The following is an 18503-nucleotide window of genomic DNA, read 5'->3' as shown; positions in this document are numbered from 1 at the left end:
CACTTGAACATCTACATTTATGGTAAGTGTACACAACTGTACTACGTTCTTCGTGTTTCACTGTTGCAGTCATTACATTTGGGTAGAATCCCAAAGCTATGGTTGGGAGGATGGGTTTATACAGCATTAGGAGCAGCTATAAGGCCCTGCAGGACAGCAGTGGCAAAGCCCACTCTGGATTTGGAGAAGAGAGGTAAATGGTAATGCTTGGTGAACGTATGAACTGAGCTCCAGGTAGCAGCTTCTAGAATGTCTCTGGTAGGAACCCCTCTGAGAAAGGCTGCAGAAGTAGATGCAGCCCTGGTGGAATGAGATCTGATCGCCTTGGGGATAGGTTTACCATGGTGCATACAGCAGAAACTAATACAATGGCTTATCCATTTGGAAATAGTCTGCTTTGAAATAGCCTTTCCCTCTGCCCCTGCAGCAAATTCCACCAATAGTTGTTCAGATTTTCTTAGAGATTTTGTCCTGTTTAAGAAGAATCTAAGTTGTCTGTGTACATCCAATGAATGCAGAATCCACTCACCCTTGTTCTGTGGATTGGGGAAGAAAGTTGGCAGATGAATGGTCTGATTAAGAGCCACACTGGATATCACCTTAGGCATAAAGAATGGATTGGTCCAGAGAGCCACCCTATCCAGATAAAAAATAATGAAAGGCTCCACTGCCATAGCAGCCTGTAATTCTGAAATCCTTCTAGCTGAAGTGACTGCTAAAAGGAAAGCTGTTTTCCAAGAGAGAAATTTTAGGTCCATAGTAGCAGCTGGCTCAAAAGGAGGTAGAGTGAGTTTTTCCAAAACAAAATTGAGGCCCCATGCAGGAGTTGGTGCTCTCCTGGGAGGTCTTAAATTTTTCACCCCTCAGATACTGCTTTAGCAGAGGATGCGAGAAGAGGGGAGGTTCTGTGTTGTAATGAGCTGAAATGGCAGAGGCATGGATTTTTATGGAAGAAAAAGATAGACCCTTGTGAAGCATCTCAGTTAAGTATTGCAGAATCTGAGGAATATTGGGCATTGCTGTGCTTATTCCTTGTGATTGGTTCCAGGCACAGAATCTTTTCCATTTGTCAGCATAACATTTTCTAGTACTAGGCCTTCTAGCCTCCAAAATGGCATCCATCACAGGTTTGCTGAGAGATGCCAAGGGTGAAATTAGATGATTAGCCATGCTGCAAGATTCAAAGTTTGGAGCGGAGTGTGCAGAATTTGGTAGTTCTGCTGAGACAGTAGGTAAGGTGTTTGTGGCAGGAGCCACAGAGGAAGGTGTGACACATTGCGCAGGAGTGGGTACCAGTGTTGGCGAAGCCAGTTTGGAGCAATCAGAATCACTTTAGGCTTGTCCTGTCTGACTTTTAGTAGGGCTTTGGAGAGCAGAGGCAGAGGGGGGGAAAGCATAGACTGATAGTTTTTCCAGCTGAGTGATAGAGCATCCACTTTCCAAGCTTTTTTGTGATGAATTCTTGTGCAGAATTTGTCCAACTGATAGTTCTGGGGTGAGGCAAAAAGATCTATGTCTGGGCTCCCCCATTTGCGTGTCAACATGTTGAAAACTTGTGGTTCCAGTTTCCATTCATGTGGGTCAATAAGATTTCTGCTTAGTTCGTCTGCCAGAGTATTTAGTTTTCCTGGCAGGAATTGAGCTTGTAGATATATTTGATGTCAAGGCCGTGTTCCACAATGCCATGGCTAGTCTGCAAAGGGGGTAGGAATGTGTACCCCCATGCCTGTTTATGTACCACATGACTGTGATGTTGTCTGTCTATCAGTAGTTGTCCTGGATGAAGGTAGCCCTTGAAGGCTCTCAGAGCATTCTGTACAGCTAGCATCTCTTTCTGATTGATATGTAGGTGCATTTGATTTGGGCTCCATCTGCCCTGAATGCATTTCCCTGCCAGATGTGCCCCCCAAGCATAGTCTGATGCGTCTGTAGCTAGAGTTTGGGCCACAGGGGATGGAGTAAATGGCAGTCTCTTGTTTTGGTGGCAGGCCTCTGCCCACCATAGGAACTCTAGTTGCAGGCAAGGTATAATAGGAACCATTGCTTCCAGGCTGTGACAATGCTGACTCCATAAACTTTTTAGGTACCACTGAAGTTTTCTCATACGCAGTCTTGCATATGGAATTAGAAGAATGCAAGAGGCCATGAATCCCAAGGCCTGCAGAATTTGTCTTGCAGATAGCTGGGTTTTTATGGCCACCTGTTTGAAGTAAGTCGTCAAATGAATTTGCTTTTCTGGCGTAAGGTAAGTCATCTGGGCAGTTGTATTCAAGCTTGCACCCAGGAATGTAATTTTTTGAGAGGGTACCAGTTGTGATTTCTTTATGTTCATGGTGTACCCTAGACAAGTTAGAACCCTTTTTACAAATGGCAGATGCTTTAGAAGAGTGTCCTTGTTTTCTGCTTAAATTAGACAATCGTCCAGGTACGGATAAATTTGAATATTTCTTTGTCTGCAAAATGCAATTACTGGTGCCAGGCACTTTGTGTAGACCCTGGGTGCAGTAGATAAGCCAAAGGGCAGTGCAGAGAACTGGTAATGCAAATAGCCTGCTTTGAAGCAGAGGTATCTTCTGCAAGATTCCCTGATTGGGATATGCAGGTAAGTCTCTTAAGTCTAGAGTTACCAACCAGGCATCTTTGCCTAGCATAGGTAGTAACTGTTGAAGAGTCAGCGTCTTGAATTTTGGAATGTCCAGAAATGTATTTAGAATGGATAAGTCCAAAATTGGATGCCATGATTTGTCTTTTCTGGGTACCAGGAAAAGTCTTGAATAGACTCCTTGTCCCTTTTCCTCTTCTGGTACTGGCTGAATAGCCCCTATATTCATGAGGGACAGAACTTGTTTCTTGGCCACTGCCCACTGATTTGGAGGCAGATCTGGCCATCCGTTTGGGATTGACAACGTGTGGAAATGAAACCTGTATCCCTGGGATACTATATTTAAAACTCATTTGTCCTGGGTAATCAGTTGCCAGTTTCGTGCATGAAGTGCCAGTTTTCCTCCCAATGGGGCGGCCAAAAGGTAAGTGCTTGGTGACTGTAGAGGAAAGTCATTGAGACTGTTTACCATAGGGAGGTGCCTTGTTGCTTCCAGGTTTGGAGGTGGAGGCACACCATTGTTTTGTTCTAAAAGTTCCTTGTGAATGAAACCTGGAGCCTTTGGAATGTCTGGATTTGACTTGAGCGGCTCTCGAGGGAACTGGAAAGGACCAGTTCTTAGTAGGCCAGTGCCTACTAAATCTGGGTGGCTGCACTTGTAAGAAATCTTTCACAGTTTGCATAGCTTTAGCTTTATCTTCCATCTTTTTAAAACTTCTTCAGCCTTATTACCAAAGAGACTGTCCTGTTACAAAGGAGCATACAACAATTTTGCTTTAACATGGTCAGGCAGATTTTGCTCTTTGAGCCAAGCATGCCTTCTTATCACAGATCCAGTTACAGCAGCCCTGCAAGAGGCCTCCAAAGAATCAAAACCACATTGCAAAGTATGTTTTCCAACTTGCTCAGCTGAATGTAATAAATCCTGCAACTCTTTATTTTCCACACAGTCAGAGATCAACATCATTTTCTGTTTAAGTAGACCCATAACATGCTGTTGATATTTAAGCATGTGAAATTGACAGTTTAAAGCCCTGATTGCCAAGGTTGCAGATGTGTAAACCTTCTTACCCCATCTATCCAGCGCCCTGGAATCTCTGTCAGAGGGGGTAGGATTTTTAGCAGTAGAGGCCTTAACCCCCTTGGGACCCTGAGAAATGGTTTCAGGATCAGCAGTAGGGTTCTTGAAAAGGAATTTGTGGGAATCAGGAACCCTGCAGTATCTGTCTGGCTTACTAGGAGCCGGAGGCAGAGAATCAGGGGTCATACTGGATTCTGAAAAAACATCAACAATGTCTAGAACAGGAGGTATAGCCAAAGGCCTATGCTGAGGAAAAAGAAGAAAATTCCCAAGTCTCTTTTTAGATTCAGAGGAAGTGTTCCCTTAAGGTATGTAAAGTTTCTCCAAAAGAGAAATCCTCAGGGGGAGAAGCAGAAAGGATGGAATCTTCTGCATCAGAATCCTCATAAGTAGGTATAGATAAATCCTGTTCAGAAGAAGAATCAGAAGAAATAGAAACCTGATCTGAAGATTCATAGTCAGTGCCTTGCCTAGGCCTCTTAGCAGGAGGGGGATGGCCACCTCTGATCAAGGTAATTAAATCTTCAGCCATTTTGATAATTTGTTTTTTAGGCATTGGGGTCTGTACACGTGGCCAAGCGTCGTTTTTTATAAACATACAAGTAGATTTTGGCTTTAGTTTTGAAGATGGCGTTGGTTTAATATACAAATATTTAGGCCTGAAAAAACCCTCAGAAGCCGGTGCCTGCACAGCGGCTCCGGACCCATCTAAGGTAGAGACATCTGTGGGTTCAATACTTAAAGCATCTCGCAGCATACCGGACTCTGAATGGGTCTCAGCAGAGGCCAGATAATCAAAAGTAGCGGGTATCGGGGGTTGCGAAAGCACCTCACTGAGTACCGGCGGCTGGCTTAGGAGAAGTGTCGTCGGTTTTGGACCTCGACGATCTGTCTCTTTTTCTTTGCATTTTTTCAGTATTCGGATTGCTAACCAACGACATATCTGGATAGTTAAATCTTGAGCCAAAATATTTAGAAGCAAAAATATACAGACGTTTAATCGTGCGTTGATTAAATTTAGCACAAAACCGACAGCAAGGCACATTGTGGTCAGGGCCTAGGCAAGGAATACAATACAAATTAAAATCCTTATGAGGTATTTGCTTCCCACAAGTAATGCAATTATTAACACGAAACCAAGAACCAACAGAAAACTTGACAGAAAAAAAAAAAAAAAACGCTGACAGTCCTGTACTCAAAAACTTGGGAAACCACAACAGTTAAGCGCTTTCGTCAGCAACCACAGGATGACTTCATCAGAACTGAAATAAAACAAAAACATGTTTAATTTATAGCATAAAATCATCACTAATGCAATTATCACTGTAAATCATTAATGCAATTATTAACTTTTACTGACATCGGTAAGGAGCAATAAAAAGTTTCCCCAACGAGGTACTTAGCTTTTAGTTGAAGACTTCGGTTCTGTAACTCGAAAACGGAAATTTCAGGAGTCGGCCGACCGGCACTTACGAACTGCTTCCGCTTCGGGCACCGCATGGCAAGAAAGACTGATGTAATGGCGTCGGCTGCATTTTTATAACCCTGACGACCTGACATCATGGAAGAAGGGACAGCAACTGACGCAGGACCCAAGGCTTTGTTAATAAGGCTGACTGAGGTCAACCTGCCACCTGATTACCCAAATGTAATGACTGCAACAGTGAAACACAAAGAACATCAGGAGTCCTGGCAACAGTGGCATTAACTCCTTTAGGGCCCTGAGAAATAACCTCTGGATCCGCCAAAGGATTCCTGAAAAGAAACAGATGAGAATCAGGGCCTCTGTGCACTGGTCAGGTTTCCTGGGAGCAGGAGGAACCGAATTTGGAGACAAGGAATTTTCCAGAAAAACATCAGCAACAATTTCCAACAAAGGGGGAATAGCAAGAGGACTATGCTGAGGTAAATTCAGAAATTCCCTAATCCGTTTCTTGGATTGGGGATAATCCTAACTTTCCCATTTAAAACTTTCTCTGAGGGTATTTAAAGTATCACCAAAAGAGAAATCCTCTGGAGGAGAGGCCAAAGGGATGAACTCCTCTGCAGCTGAATCCTCAAAAGGAGAAAAAGCCTGAGAAAATTCCTCATCAGCAGAAATGCTGGAAGAAACGGAACCTGAGCAGGACAAAACCTCTGGGGAAACATCCCTACTCCTTTTAGAAAGAGGAGGCGGAGAACCCCTAATAAAAGTTAACAAATCATTAGCCATTTTAACCATTTGGGATTGAGGGGAACTAGAAACAGCTGGAGCCTGCCTTTTCACGGGCTTACGAATGGAAGATTTATCTGCAAGCCTGGGGGATTCTGGAGGCCTGGCAACCGCTGAAGTTGTAGCAGAGGTTGAAGGAGGCTGTTTGCTGTCAGAATGCAAAACAGAGGCCTAGGACACCGGAGTCAACTTAGCGGCTCCGGCTCCAGCAGAAGAGGTGACTGGTGACAGGTCGGAAGGCAAAACGGAGGCTGAAGGCCTAAGGGACTCGGACTCTTAAGGCCTGCGGTTGTACATCAGTGGACTGCAGGGACTGCAAAGGCGTCTCACTGGCTACCGCCTGACCTGACAACCAACTTAACCTCATCCGACGACTTAGCTTTCTGAGGCCTGTCGCGGTCCTTATCTTTACGTTTCTTCTGAACATCCAAAGCCTGAAGACCGGTGGACGCCATACCAACGAACTTAGGCCAAACTCCAAAATGCCTAGCCAAAATCTTAGCCCGATGATGGATAGTATGCGGATTAAAGGAGGCACAGAGATCACACTTAGGAATGTTGTGGTCAAGGCCTAAACAAATAACGCAATAGGAATGAATATCTCTATGGGGAATCTGCTTTCCACAGGTAAGGCAATTATTAACTTTTTCTGACATTCGTTAAGGCAAGAAAAGAGGATCCCCAACGGGGTACTTAGCTGTAGTAGACTTCAACTCTTGTCGGAAACCAACAAAGGTAAACTGCCGACCAGCACTAGTGCATGAAAAGCTTCTGCTTCGGGCTCCGCGGCAAGGAAGACTGAGGAAGTGACGTCGGCTGCCTCCTTTGGTATCAGATGCCCTGACGTCCTTTACAACCAACGGCGTTTTTACTTACCTTTGGTTTTCTGGCCGACTGAGGGCTACCAGGAGCCGGATAACCCATTTGTTAGGACTGCAACAGTGAAACACGATGAACATCAGCAATATGTAGTGCCTGGTATGAAATAAGGCTTGCCCTTTCCAAAATCTATTACTGAGCTAACATTAGAAAGACTGCTGAAGTTTTTTTGTTTCTAACACCAGTTATAATTAAATTAATCCTCAGACACTCTAGTGATACAAGTCCTAAAGGTTCATCATTGGGCAAGCACTTTCCACGTTGTAAGTCAAGGAAAGCCACTTGTAAAACTACCACAATTGAGAAAGTCTATAAATAGTTTACTTAAAAATAGTTCACTTATGGCATAAAGAAAAGAAAAAAAAAAAACAAATTACACACACACAGCTGTAATGCAACTTTTATAGACACCAACCACAACATAATCATCAGTGAGTGTGTGGAAATATGGGGTGTGGTAGGGGAAAGTTAAAGAATGAAGCACAGTCATCCTTACAGTATTACTAAATTCAACAGTGGTAACAAAGAAGCTGTCCCACGAATACAGAAGGGCTCCCATCTGTAGACCCTGTGACCTAGAGTAAAGAAGTAGGCTGACTACTAGATACCAAGACATGGGAGGGGAAGGAAAGGTCAGAAAAGAGGCCAATCTTCTTTTTGAGGAACAATGTCAGCATTTCTTCCTGCTTAGCACCCTGTGTAAAATCCTAGGAGGACTACAGAAGACTGGTACATCAGACTAAGCTAACAGATATCTGCAGAGAGCCTTGTGTGTCAAGCACTAGCCTGCATGAACACAGGATCATAGGAATACACGATGCTAATGACCACTGGGGCCTTTATAAGCCTAGCCATGAAACCCAACACAACTGTGTCCCCTTACATGTGCATCTTAATTGGCTGATAATGTTTGTTAGGAGAGGTATGATAGTTAAAGAATGCTTACGGTCAGTCTCTGGCTATAAAAGTCATGGGGGCAAGCCGGGAAATTATTTTATGTTTACATATTCAATGTTAGTTAGGGAACTGTTTCTGTCTGCTTCTGACTGTAAGAGACATGGAGGCCAGCCTATATATCTACCAGTACTTGGGAACGTTACTCCCCTCTCCTGCCTCATACAACTGTTTTCACAGTCACAGTTACTTCAGTATGTCCTTTAATTCCTTCCACTTTAACTCCTCTTCCCTTACCACAACTTGCATATTGAACTGCGCAGGCAGGTTGCAAACAATTTCAATGTGCTTTGAACTGTCACACTGACAGTTTGACTTCTAATTCCTATGTCTACTGCGTTACTATATTTATTCATGCTCTGTACATCTATCATTCTCTGCTTTTTACAGCTACCATCATCTGATGTTAAAATGGGCTTTAGTTTACTAAATTTACCAAGTTATTAAAACTTAAACAGCAAATACTGCATTTAGAATTATGGAAAAGAAGTATTGCCAGAGTCACAAAGAAAGGAGAAAATGTGACCCCATGTATTCACTCATAGCACTTTCAATTTCACTCATATTGTGGTCCCCCATTCACCATTTGTACCTGGCTAAACCAATGACTCCTCTAGTTTTTCTTGGAATTTCACCAAAGCTAAAGTCAGCAATATCCACGGAGTAAACTCTTGTGCAAGTCAGAGCAGATACCTAACCTCAGGTAAGGCTAGGCCAAATCTCAGCTATAATATCAGTTCTTCTGTATAGTGTCTTTCTAAAGCACAAGCCATCTTACATAACTTAACCACATCTAATGAATAAATGCTAACATAAATATGCTAACAAAAACCTAAATACACTGATTCGTATTAAAATAAACAATTAAAAAAAATGAATGAGTTCGTGCTTGCTTAAAAAAGTTAGTGTGTGACTGAAGTGGGGTTGTAGCCAGAAATTTCAATTTTGCACTTAAAATTTCATACTGTTGCCCTTACCTACTGCATATCTAAAATAATGTGCAACTCTACACATACACTGCCACTACACACTTAGCAAATGTGTCTCATCATTACTTTATCAACCTTTGCCCTATAACCTTCAAACAAAGATGTTTCCAAATAATATTTTAAACTAGCTGTGTACAGAGCTATGCTGCAGGCTCAGTTTATAGGTTCATAGGTGTTTATTAGGCTAAAGACCGCAAGGACCTTTTCAAGCCTAGCCATGCATACCAAATCTCTGACAAGTTCTGATACCCTTGATAAGTGTAAGCATGGGCCTGGGAGATGAACCATTTACAGGTTACACGTGTCCATTAGAGACAAGTGCCATACCAGGGATGACTTTTCTGTTCCCCATCCAATTGTCCAAGTTATACTTGAATTGGGTTAGGGAGGAACTCTGCTCAACATGGATGGGGAGCCTGTTCCAGACATATATTTTGGGCTCTTTTTAAGCTGTACACTGATTCAGACAAATGTGTATTTAGCTGACTACAGTTACATGCATAGCTACCTTCACAGATTCAAAACAGACACAGTAGGATTTTCTCAAGAGTTCAAAACTCCACAACACGGAGGCCAGGAAGTAAGTATCCTTATCATTTCCTATGAGATCATATGAGTTCAGAAGATTAAAATAAACTATTCCATGGTGGTGAGCAAAAGGCAGATTAATCTGGAAAGAACACAACCTGCAAATAAGTTTCTAGAATGCAGGCAGCTAGTATAATTACTACTGGATGAGTAATACACAAGTTGTCCTACATGCCCCATTTAGGAAGCTGCTAGCTATATTTTCCACTTGCTGCTAATGTCAAAACTGAATCAATATAAACTGCAGTGATGGAGTATGTGAAATAAATCCCACTGCAAGACTTTTCAAATCAAGCCGACTTAGCTGGTAGAAAACATTTAAAAAATTACTTGTATAATATGACCTAAAAGCTTCCATTCATCTACAATTTGTTAGGTAAACCAATCCGAATGTCAACATGCTAGTCACTTTGGAGAAAAAAAATACTCTGTAGTAATATGTATGAGAAAATCCAATCATGCAAATGTAACTGTTTGTATGCATCTATATACAAACATTCAGTATGACTTTGTAGGAATTTGTAACTGCCTGCAGTTCTGACAGTTACAGTAACAGTGTTGTGACTGGAAATAATAATTTTTTTTTATTGCTCTTTGTGAAAATCCATTTCTTCTTTCTTTCCATACTAGAAGACGGGAAATACAAGATGATGACAACAAGAACAATCATAACACAATCTATCATCATACAACTGAGATAATGAAGGCCAAAACACACACCATGGTTTTGGAGTGGATACCACTGGGCATGATACACTGGGCATGATACAACACAATACAAAAAAAAAACTTCCACAGGTGCAGTATAACACTGCATTTACCTGCTGCTTGCATCTTCCCCTTGATAAAGGGGTGATTGAATATATTTTGTATGTTGTGTCCTAGTTATAGCTAAATATATCCAAGGAAGAGAAAAAAAAATGTACTTAAAAAGTGATGAGGATGGCTTGGATCTATACCATAACGCTAACTACACAAATAGGTGACATTCAAAACACTGACCACACAACAATGAATGTCCAAAATACTGTAAAACAGAAAAAGCATAAAACATATTTGTTGCCAGGGTCAAGTACCCCTGTAACCCCCACATTCAGCTGGAACATGCAAAACCCTGCTTCCCTCTGTACTGTGAACTACTTCCATGGTTTGATGTTCCAGGCATTTGATGTTTTGTCTGGTGATTATTTGTGCAGTCAACAGTCTAAGGTAGAACTTGAATAGCTTATGCTGTGTGTAGTCCCAACTGCTAATTTCAAAAAGATTTTCATAAATGTTCGGTGCATGTAATTGACTAACAGGCTCCATCCAAGTTTCAGGTGACCACACATCCCAAATAATCATCAGGCCCACTTGTGCCTCACTCAGTACGACAGAAAAATTGTAAGGCCCTCAACTGTCATACTGCAGAAAAAGGCTTCTCATAAGACCAACCCACTAACTACACCCCCCCCCTCCAATATGCATGTAAATGCCCAAGTGACCCAAAAGATATCAAGCTCCCACCACTATATGAACCCTATTAGCTTGGGGCCTGCTCCCCTCTATTTTATAAAATACTTCCAAATGCAACTGCTGAGGTAACCACCAGGATAATGCAAAAGGACCAGGGAATCCATTAGATATGCAACCTCCACAGATCTGGTCAAGAAAGACAAACTGGCCATTGCTGCTCACTTTTTCCCTGGTAACTGGTCAGCCTTCAGGCACCACAGCTGCTACTTGAACCTACACAATCAGTGCCCCAGGCAGATACTTTGTCACCAAACCATCAGTATGGCCATGAAGTCCCATTGACTGATGGCTTAACTTTCACAGACATGACCAGTTTAAATTAGGCATTTGTACATTACCTTGCTTCCTGCAGCCTGGGATTTTCACAAAAGCTCCATATTCTGTGACTGAGGCAACCTGCAAAGAAATACAGTTTTAAAATTTGAAACCTGACACACATTTCACCTCCAAAAACAGTGTTCCCACTTAGGATTCAATGTATAAATAAACCTTCGAGTTTTAAAGCACACTTTAAGGGCAGTCTGCTTGCTCAGTTTTTACCATGAGAAGTAATAAAATATAGGCCAGAGGCTGTAACCAGTAGCAAACATAATATATACAAGTTCAGTCCAGCTCCCAGGGGTTGCACTGCTAGAATATGAAAACAACCATAACCCTGCTCCCCTTAAACTATTAAAAGGCAATCATCATAAATATCCCACAGAATAACCCAGAGAGTAGGGACCAGGATGAGGAGACCCTGGAGAGGTGGAGATATGCTTTAGAGAGGAGAGGAATGAAGGTCAGCAGGGCTAAAACAGAATATATGTGTGTAAATGAGAGGGAGGGTAGAGGAATGGTGAGGATGCAGGGAGTAGAGTTGGTAAAGGTGGATGAGTTTAAGTACTTGGGATCAACAGTTCAGAGTAATGGCGAGTGTGGAAGAGAGGTGAAGAAGAGAGTATAGGCAGGGTGGAATGGGTGGAGAAGAGTGTCAAGAGTGATTTGTGACAGACGGGTACCAATAGGAGTGAAAGGGAAGGTCTACTAGAGGGTAGTGAGACCAGCTATGTTATATGGGTTGGAGACGGTAGCATTGTCGAAAAGGCAGGAGTCAGAACTGGATGTGGCAAAGTTAAAGATGTTAAGATTTGCACTGGGTGTGACTAGAATGGACAGGATTAGGAATCAGTATATTAGAGGGTCAGCTCAGGTTGGACAGTTTGGAGACAAAGCAAGAGAGGCGAGACTGCGTTGGTTTGGACATGTGCTGAGGAGGGATGCTGGGTATATTGGGAAAAGGATGCTAAGGATGGAGCTGCCAGGTAAGAGGAAAAGAGGAAGGCCTAAGATGAGGTTTATGGATGTGGTGAGAGAGGACATGCAGGCGGTTGGTGTGAAAGAGCATGATGCAGAGGACAGGAAGAAATGGAAACAGATGATCCGCTGTGGCGACCCCTAACGGGAACAGCCAGAAGATGATGATGATCATAAATATCCCACAGAAGAAAACTGCATCAACTTCAGAAGCTAATCTCCATAACTTCTAGTTAACAGTACTAAATAGAGAAGGTGCGTCTCTGGGAAAAAAGTACAGTTTTGTACCTACCATAAATGTAGATGTTCGAAGATCCACATTGCTGCAGTCATAACCTGTGGGTAGTCCGCTGTCCTTGGTCGGCCCGAATACCAAAAAGTGTTAGGCTGGCGTCGGTCATGGTCGCTTAGATCTGACGTCAGTACGCCGTAGTACTAAAGCGGATGACCGACGTCATATCCTCAGTCTTTCTTGCCCCAGATGTCAGAAGGCCCTAAAAAGAAAGGCCAAAGCCCAACCACCCATGTACAAACAATATTTACAACCCAAACCACACAACCACCCCAAACTACAGTGGGGAAGGAGGGAGGGAAAAATGGACTGTAGCAATGTGGATCTTCGAACATCTACATTTATGGTAGGTACAAAACTGTACTATGTTCTTCATCTCACATTGCTGCAGTCATAACCTGTGGGTAGAATCCCAAAGCAAAAGTAAAGGGAGGTTGGTAAAATCATAAAGCATTGGGGGCTGCTAGCATGCCCTGCAAAACTGCAGTGGCAAACCCTGCCCTAGATTTTGAACAAAGAGGGAGATGGTAATGCTTAGAAAAAGTGTGCACTGAACTCCAAGTAGCTGCCTCCAAAATATCTTTAGTAGCTACACCCCTCAGAAAGGCAGTAGAAGTGGCAGTAGCCCTAGTGGAATGAGGTCTGATCTCCTTACCATGATGAGAATAACAAAAAGCAATACAATGGCCAATCCACTTAGAAATAGTTTGTTTAGAAACAGGTTTCCCTTGAGAACCCAAAGCAAAAGAAACAAACAACTGTTGAGACTGTCTGAACCCTTTAGTTCTGCTCAAATAATAACGCAACTGCCTGTGGATATCCAAAGAGTGCAAAATCTTTTCCCCTTTATTTTGGGGATCAGCATAAAAAGTAGGCAAATGAATAGACTGGTTCAAGGCCACATTTGAGACCACTTTAGGCATGAAAGTAGGGTTAGTACGCAAAGAGACCCTATCCTTATGAAAAATTAGGAAGGGTTCAACTGCCATTAGAGCCTGTAATTCAGATACCCTTCTAGCAGACGTAATGGCCAACAAAAAAGCTGTCTTCCAAGACAAAAACTTCAACTCAGCTGTAGCTGCAGGCTCAAAAGGAGATAAAGTGAGTTTCTCCAACACAAAATTGAGATCCCAGGAAGGAGTAGGAGCTCTACGTGGGGGTCTTATGTTCTTTGCCCCTCTAAGAAATTGCTTAAACAAAGGATGAGAGAACAATGGTGGGTCACAGTCATAGTGAGCAGAAATGGCTGCAGCATGCACTTTTACAGAAGAGAAAGACAAACCTTTGTCTAGTAATTCTGTAAGATACTGAAGTGAAACACTCAAATTAGGTACTGAAACATCAAAGTCCTTTGCTTTACACCAAAGAAAAAATCTCCTCCATTTATCAGCATAAACCTTCCTTGTACTAGGCCGTCTGGCCTCCAAAATAACATTCAAAACTTGTTGAGGAAGCTGCGACCCTCCAGGGTCTAGAACAGAATATGCCAGGCTGTCAGATGCAGGGACTGTATCTTGACATTGAGGAAATGATTGCCTGCCTGGGACAAAAGGTGTGGACTTGCTGGCAAAGGCCAAGGAGGCTCCCGTACTAAACTCCTCAGCAGAGGGTACCAGTGCTGACGTGGCCAATCTGGAGCTATAAGAATCATGGAGGGCTTGTCCTGTCTGACCTTCAGGAGCACCTTGGGAAGAAGAGGCAGAGGAGGAAAGGCATAGATGTGAAGGTTGTTCCAACTGAATGATAGACCATCCACTTTCCAAGCTTTTGGATGAAACATCTTTGTGCAAAACTTTGGCAGCTGGAAATTTAGTGGAGAAGCGAACAGATCTATGTCTGGAGTCCCCCAAAACACTGTCAACTGTCGAAATACATGAGGATCCAGTTTCCACTCGTGGGGATCCACCATCTGTCTGCTCAAAACATCCGCTAAGGAGTTCTGTGCTCCTGGCAGAAACCTTGCTTGAAGAGTGAGGTGCAAACTGAGAGCAGTCTCCCACAAAATCATAGCTTGCCTGCAAAGTGGAGTGAATGGGTTCCCCTTGCTTGTTGATGTACCACATGACAGTTGTGTTGTCTGTTTGAATCAACACTTGTCCTGGGTGTAGTAGATCCTTGAAGGCCATCAATGCAAATTGGACTGCTAACATCTCCTTCATGTTGATATGCAAATGCTGAAGTCTGGCAGGCCACGTGTCTTGAACCCATTTTCCATTGAGGTGTGCTCCCCAAGCCTTGTCCGAGGCATCTGTCGTTAAGTTCTGACTCGCCTCTGGTCGGGTCACAGAGAGTCCCTTGTTTAGGTGACATTCCTGAGCCCACCACAAAAATTCCTTTTGAATGCAAGGTATTATCTGAATGACAGTGTCCAAATCGTGGCAGTGTTGCGTCCATACACTCTTGAGATACCATTGTAACTTCCTCATATGCAGTTTGGCATTGGGAAGCACCAGAATACAAGATGCCATGAACCCCAAGGCTTGAAGGACTGTCCTTGCAGTCAGCCTGGACAGGTGAGACAATTGTTGGAAGTAAAGGGAAAGATTTCTTTGCTTGTCTGGGGTCAAAAACGCCATCTGAGAGGCTGTATTCAGTCTCACACCCAGAAAGCACATGTCCTGAGAGGGTACTAGACTGGACTTTATTTCGTTCACAGAATACCCTAGGCACCTTAACACTGCCATAACATACTGAAGATGGTGAAGTAGCCTGTCTTTGTCTTGAGCAAGAATCAGGCAATCGTCCAAGTAAGGATAAATCTGTATTCCTCTTAACCTGAAGAAGGCTATCACCGGAGCCAGAACCTTTGTGAATACCCTGGGCGCAGTAGATAAGCCAAAGGGCAATGCAGAGAACTGATAATGTAAAGTCCCAGCCCGAAAACGCAGGAATCTCCTGCAGCTTGGCCCGATAGGAATATGAAGATAAGCCTCCTTGAGATCCAGAGTTACCATCCAGTGATCTTTGCCTAGCATAGGTAGAAGTTGTTGCAAAGTCAACATTTTGAATTTTGGAATGTCCAGGTATGTGTTGAGAATAGACAAATCCAGAAACGGCCTCCAAGTGTCCCCCTTCTTTGGTACAAGAAACAGGCGAGAATAAAATCCTAGGCCCATCTCTAATGGAGGCACCTGCTGGATAGCTCCCATTTGAAGAAGTAAAGAAATCTGTTTGTGAGCCTCTGCCTTTTGCTGAGGAGGAACGTCTGGCATGCCTTTGAAAGGGGGCAATGTGTGGAAATAAAACTTGTAGCCTCGGTTTATAATGTCCAACACCCATTTGTCCTGGGTGACTAAAAGCCAATTTTGCCTGAAAAGTGCTAACTTTCCCCCTAGAGGAGCTGCCAGACAAGAAGGATCGGGCAGCTGAAGATGCAGGTCATTGGGTCTGCTTACGAAAGGACTGGCCCCTGCCCTCACCAGCAGACTGCGCAGGGGAACTCCACGTCCTAGGCCTAAAAGAACCCTGTGCATGAGCTCTGCCCCTACCACGTCTAGATCTGCCCCTAGACTGTAAATCAGAAGGGTAAGCCCATCCCTTAGTAGGCCAATTTCTGCTAAACTTAGGGGGCTGCACTTGTAAGAAATCTTTAACAGTCTGCATAGACTTAGCTTTGTCCTCCATTTTCTTCAAGACTGACTCCACAGGAGAACCAAACAAAACTTCAGACTGAAGGGGAGCATCCAGAATTCGAGCTTTAACATGCTCTGACAAGTTCTGATCCTTAAGCCAGGCGTGCCTACGAATAACTGATCCAGTGGCAGCCACCCTAGAAGAGGCCTGCAAAGCATCAAAACCACACTGTAAGGAATGCTTACCCACCTGATCAGAGGCATGAACCAAATCCTGTAATTCTTTACACTCTATGCCCTCTGCTAAAGCATCCACCTTAGATTTCAATTGACTAAGAAGAAAATTCTGGTATTTCAGCATATGAAACTGGCAATTTAAAGCCCTCATTGCAAGCGTGGAAGAGGTATACACTTTTTTACCCCACCTGTCCAGAGCTCTAGAGTCCTTATCCATAGGAACTGGGTTCTTCACAACAGAAGCCCTGACACCCTTAGGTCCCTGGCTAATAGTTTCAGGGTCCGCCCTAGGGCTCTTATACAAATATTTATGAGCCTCAGGCACCCTGTAATACCTGTCTGGCTTAACTGGGGCAGGAGGCAAAGAGTCTGGATTAAGTGAAGCCTCAGAGAAAACATCCTGTACAACATCTAAGACCGGAGGTATAGCCAAGGGCCTATGTTGAGGTAAAAACAAGAATTCCCTAAGCCTCTTTCGGGAATCTGAGAAATCCTGACCTTCCCATTTAAAATGCTCCCTCATAGAATGCAGGGTTTCTGAAAAAGAAAAATCCTCTGGAGGGGAAGCAGAGGGACTAGAATCCTCTGCGTCAGAATCAGAATAAGGGGGAAAATCCTGAATGTCTTCAGCCGAAGACTCTGAATAATCTGAAGAATGCTCCAATCCTTCCACCTCTGGCTCCACCCTAGGCCTCTTATCTGGAGGGGGCATAGAACCTCTAATTAAGGTAATTAAGTCTTCCGCCATTTTAAGCATGTGCTTTTTAGGCACAGAACCTGCAGAACTAGGACTGACACCAGAGGAAGATAAACCAGGCCTGGCCTTAGAAGGTACCTTAGAAACAGAGGGAGAAGGCCTAACCACCTTATGCAAAGAAGGGAGCACAGCCACCTGAGAGGCCCCCTCAGCCTGACCTGACTCCTGAGAGGCCACATCTTGCAAAACTAAAGGTTCCTCCTGAGACTCAACAGAAACCTCGGCCGGATCCACAGACTCCACCGTGGTCTCTAAAGAACCGGCGTCTGGAACGGATGACTCATCCTGCCTGGATTTCAAAGATTTCTCCTTGCGCTTCTTCGCGGTAGCGGGCATCGGAGGATCCGACGGCATATTATAATTACACCGCTTACCGAAGACAAGCCTAGCACAATCTAACCTACGCTTAATAGTGCGCTTATTAAATTTAGCACAAAAGCGACACCCGACTACGTCGTGCTCCGGCCCCAAACAAGGAATACAAAGAGAGTGGTAATCCCTATGAGGTATCTGTTTCCCACAAGAAATACAATTATTCACTTTTTCTGACATCCGGAATTAACTGAGGCAAGAAAAGACAAAAATATTCCCCAACGGGGTACTTACCCCAACTTGGTCTTCGGTCTGAAACTCAGAATACGAAAATTTCAGGATGCCGAACGGCACCTGCAAACGCTGCTTCTGCTTCGGACCATGCGGCAAGAAAGACTGAGGATATGACGTCGGTCATGCGCTTTAGTACTACGGCGTACTGACGTCAGATCTAAGCGACCATGACAGACGCCAGCCTAACACTTTGGTATTCGGGCCAACCGAGGACAGCGGACTACCCACAGGTTATGACTGCAGCAATGTGAGATGAAGAACATCATAATACTGTTGTGGTGGATGACATCAAGTTTCACTAATACACTCAGCCAGACTGAAGTGTAACACTCAGTACCAGTTGATACACTGCAAAAAAAATTAACAGTTGCTGCACTAATTCCTTCCATTTGCACCTATTCTATGCCAAAGGCTACTTTAGCAATAACCCATGGCTGAGGGTGGGTAATGTCAGGGGTATTCATAGTTGTTATGGTTTGGTCGCAAGGGAAAACCATTGGTTATTGTTAATATACAACTGCATTATTTTTGTGCTGCGTGTTTTTAAATTATTTTTCTTATGTGTTATTCCACATTGTTCGGGAAAAAACATTTCACAGTTTTCCTTCAAATTATGCTTTTATTTTATTTTTGTACACTTTGATTTTTTTTTTATTTTGAACCATTTAATAAATATAGATAGAGAAAGAAATGAAGCTAAAATTGTTCTGATCTGTTTTAATTATGCATATTATTATTTTTTTTAAACTTCCACATGTATGTTATCTGGACCAACAGCCTTTCCATTCTTCATCCTCTTCATAGCTATCATCCTTACTTCCTCCATGCTAATCCACTGCACTTCATGATTTACTATCCGCACATCATCCAACCTTCTCTCCCTCTCATTCTCTTCATTCATCAGCCCCTCTAAGTACTCTTTC

The 18503-nt window shown here is 43.3% G+C and overlaps 1 protein-coding gene and 1 long non-coding RNA gene across 2 annotated transcripts in view; one reads left to right on the top strand and one right to left on the bottom strand.

Moving 5' to 3' along the window:
- ZCCHC17 (zinc finger CCHC-type containing 17) overlaps positions 1-11255 on the bottom strand; it is a 442101-nt gene extending 430846 nt beyond the window's left edge. Inside the window, exon 1 of the mRNA XM_044060004.1 lies at positions 11159-11255. The gene's annotated coding sequence lies outside the window, so the exon portion shown is untranslated. The remainder of the gene's footprint in view (positions 1-11158) is intronic.
- On the top strand, positions 1836-11612 carry LOC122792255. Its single transcript, XR_006363299.1, has 3 exons — positions 1836-1849; positions 7291-7292; positions 11534-11612. It is a non-coding gene; the product is annotated as an uncharacterized LOC122792255 (long non-coding RNA).
- Positions 11613-18503: the final 6891 nt, after the last annotated feature.

The sequence above is a fragment of the Protopterus annectens genome, chromosome 1.part2, assembly GCF_019279795.1.
Source record: "Protopterus annectens isolate FY-2018-M chromosome 1.part2, PAN1.0, whole genome shotgun sequence".
Lineage (NCBI taxonomy): Eukaryota > Metazoa > Chordata > Ceratodontiformes > Protopteridae > Protopterus > Protopterus annectens.
The sequence above is the reverse complement of the archived record's forward strand: the minus strand, read 5'-3'. Positions and strand labels throughout refer to the sequence as shown.